We start from the raw sequence: 4,177 nt of genomic DNA on the forward strand, positions 1-4,177 counted from the left end.
GTACAAGGGTCTAAGAGTTGAATCCATCTCAATTACAAGGTAAGTTTCCAGGGACTCCAGGGGCAGTGCTTTGATCATGGCATAACTGAACTCAAACAAAATGGCTCCAGAAAAGTCAATATTCCTCAAAAATTCCAGGGTAGTCCAAGTGTCTCTAGTCCAAGCCCAAAGAGCTCCCTGAGGCAATGGAGACAGGTGTGCATGCAAGTGTGATTCTCTCTCTAGATGCTATGCAACACCTGTCTTTCCACACATGCCTGAAGAGCTCATCCCACAGCTCATCTATTTTGCAATGCTTAAGCCAAGGGGATAACAGAGGTGGCAGCCCATTTCCCAAAAAACCCAGAACCCAGCACATCCACATTTGGGAACAGAGCAATACTCAGATGTGGTTGAACTGCAAAAGCTCCTCATGTGTGGAAAAAGAGAAACAGGATTGTAGAGAGCTGGAGGGGATTATTATTGCTTCATAATAAATGCTCTAGCATTCTGAATTAATCTGGTTTATGATACAGAAGAAGCATTTCTGGTGTACTTTCATGAATTTTGCAGAGTTTTACAAATGCTTGTGAAAACCAGACAAAGGTAGATGGCCAGAACATTGAAAAATTTGCATCAAATTGTGTATCATACTCATGGCTAAGACTTGAACTGCTACTTGACAGTGACACATGGATTTCTGTTGACAGAAATACTACATAAATTCGATATGCTTCTGATTGGAGAAGAAATTTTTCCTTTTAATATTGCAGGATATTCCTTGGGCAGGAGATGGAAAAGATTTTTGTAGGAGGAAAACAAAACACTGGGATGACAGATGAGAATAAAGTCAAAGAAACCCTTGTACAACTTGCTGTAGTCAATTTGCTCACACAAAGCAGACCATGGACCAAGATGAAACTTAAGACTGAAGGGTGGTTAAAATGGCAAAAATACTGGACATAACTAAAATCAGTTCTGAAAACAGTAACAAATGTGAAATGAAGTAACTCCTAAATTACACTCTCATTTGAAAGGCAAAAGTACTCCAGTCTGTGCTTCAGCCTACATGCCTTGGAGGGATGGGAAAGCCATCAGAGAGTTCCAGAATGAAATAATGTCTCAGCTTGGCACAGTGGCAGCTGCATTACCAGCTTCCACTAGGTTTGGTTGTCCAGTTTAAAACGAACTACAGATCTTCAACCTATCTTGTATTTTTCCCACACATAACACAAATGTAAAAATTAAACATTCAGCAGTTCAAGTTAGTTTTTTTAAAAGAAAAATAGCACAAAAATAATTTAGAACTTAACTTTTTATAAATACCAAGATTTGTCTAAATTGAACAACAAAAACAACTCCCCAAACAGAAAATCCCCACCTCCATACTAAATGGAAAAGAGCACATCCAGCACAGCCCAGATTAAGGAGAAACAATGGAGACTAAGTCCTGTGTGGCATAGAAGCCTTAAAAAGAATTTAGGTTAAAATTATTCTTTTTGAATCAAGTCTGCAGCAATGATATTTAGAGAAGTGTTGTTCAACTGTTTGAAACTTATAAAGATGGATTAACTGGTGGGAGTTTGATGGATAGAAATATTTAATATAATGCATATATCAAAGCTCATCCAGTTTGCTGAGTTCTCTAATTGGTTTCCAGGGGACTTGGATTAAGCCCCAGTTTGGTAATAAAAAGGCTATGCAAAAGAATAACCAAAATAAGAAGTCTGCAGATCTGCTAAGGATATTTCATAAAGGATAAATACACTTCATCAGCAAGGCAAGCCAAATATTATCCTTTTTACCATGGGCTATTTGTACTTCTAGAATATTTTCCCCCTTAACTCACCTTCGGAGCTGCCACCCTCTCCTTTCAAGATCATTAATGGCAGCCTAGAGCTTCACTGCTTTGCCCTCTCCTTTTCCAGTGAAGTCAGTGTCTGCCTTGCTGCTGACTGCAACAGCACCAACTACAAGCCTTTTTGACTTTCTTTGGAAGATGAAAGAATGAAAAGAAGTATACAGAGCAGATGCTAATCACACTCTTTAATCCTCACATCCTGTCAACTAAGTACTCCTTACAACATGTATGTTTTCACAAGCATAGTCCCTTCACTCACCTTGATCATTCTCTCATCTCCTCTCACAACCATATTGTTCAGGCGCGACTATTCCAATTTAACAGGCTTTAACAGACTGAATCTAAAGTACAGAGTCTAAAGATTTCCCCAGGTCTTCATAAGTCTGTGGCAGCAAGAGTTCACTGATTCTACATGTGCCAGCTACTTCCCAAGCTGCTGTGCTGCTCATCCTTCCCCACATTTATTTTCAGCAGAATACATACAAACACAAGCAAAGCAGAAGATATTTGTGCCAGCTAAGTAGGAAGGCTGAAGAAGAAAGCAGAAACAGGCTAAAGACAAAAGTAAGTGGAGATCTAAAGGCCTGAATACAGTTTTTAGTGCTTACAAAGAGCCACATGAAGCAGGGATGCCTTCCATTTCAGTTTAAAGTATAAATATATTACCTTATATAATAAGGTCTTTTTTTTTTCAAAAGTTATTTGACCATAGCTGTAATTTTGATGGCAGTAGATTTCACATCCAGATGTGCTGAGGAGATGTTTCTTCCTTGAGTGGTTTAATTATCCTCCAGGCAAGTGTTCACAGTAACCTTGCATGGCTGAGCTGAATCCAGCCAGTGGCACAGTATGGTTGACATAGCATTGCTGCAGGGAAGCCGTGTCACCAGCAGTGACAGTCACTACGAGTCCAGAAGGGAGGAATCTGTGGGAGAAACAAGGACAAGGAGACAGAAATAAATGCAAAGGGAACTAGAAAATGCACAGCAGTAGCGTAAGTCAGAAGAACGATGGATCTTTTGAAAAATAAAAGTTTAAAGAAAGTCTCTGATATAACTGGAAAATATTTGCATGAGTGGAAAATCTGGAAGAATGGCATACAGGAAAGGGAGCAAGTTACTTTGTGGGCTTGTCAAGGTACCTACACATACAGCAGATATTTTAGCATCACTGATTTGGAAAAGTGCAGGGATCAGGGCAGAGTAAGGGGTGAGGTGTGTCCTTCCTTCCCATGAAAGAGATCCCCTACCCACTGTGCCCTAAAGAAATGTCACACACTGTCCCTGCTTCAAGCCTGCACCATGACATGGCCAGAGCCATCCTCATCACTCCGAACACCATCAGCAATTTACCATGGGGATGCTGTCAATCAACCTGAGCCAAAAAAATCCCCTCCCTGTGACACATCAGGATGAATCACACCACACTAATAAATTCCCAGAAACCAATGAACCCTGGAATCATAAATCAAGAAAAGTAACTTCAAAGTCTCACAACTAATTCTGGCATTTTCTGGGACTCGTGACGTTTACCCAGCACAATTTCACTATTGTTTTTGCATTTCTTGGCAGTTAATTTTCTTTATTTTGCTTCTAAAAATCAATATAATTTAACATATAAAAGGGATGCCCACTGAGAAAACTGTCGTATGTATCAAAAGATTAAGCAACCAACCTACACCTTCACAAAAAGGAGAAAAATATGCCTGTGGTTAATAATCCAGGTAACTGCTGCTTTCGCAACAGCTTCATTTCAGGCCAACACTGTCTCCACCTGACAAAACACCTCTATCACGGAGAAGAACTTGGTATGAAATCTGGAGGGGTACCCCAGCTTTCTGTGGATCCTAAAAGCTACAGTGAGAAAGTGCAGAGGAACGGGTGAAAAAGGACATGCGGGTGCCTATCTGGTTCTGAAACCAACATTAAAATTAAGACAGTTTGCAATGAATGTCTGCCATCACAGGGCTACGATCAACAGGAACACAGAATACATCGAACAGCTTTCCTTTGCAGACCTCCTTGCACTACCTGTCTGCTCTTTGTAGATGTTGTCACCTCTCTTCTAGGAAAAGACACACAAAAGGAACTGATGTAATCTGTAATCAAAAGTAATTGATGTAATTTCTGTCTCTTGTCCCAGTAGCACAACTTACATCTTATAAAAAACATCTCAGCTAACGACTTTCTAGGAATATTTCTGATCTAACTGCAGGTATTAACACATTTTCCTAGTTTCCTGCTAATTATAGTTACAATTTTCCACATGAGCTGTACCAGAACCCATCAGGAACAGCAGTTTTTACACTTAACAGCAGCAACCACTGTGGTTCAGAAG

The sequence above is a fragment of the Geospiza fortis genome, unplaced genomic scaffold (genome assembly GCF_000277835.1).
Source record: "Geospiza fortis unplaced genomic scaffold, GeoFor_1.0 scaffold130, whole genome shotgun sequence".
NCBI lineage: Eukaryota > Metazoa > Chordata > Aves > Passeriformes > Thraupidae > Geospiza > Geospiza fortis.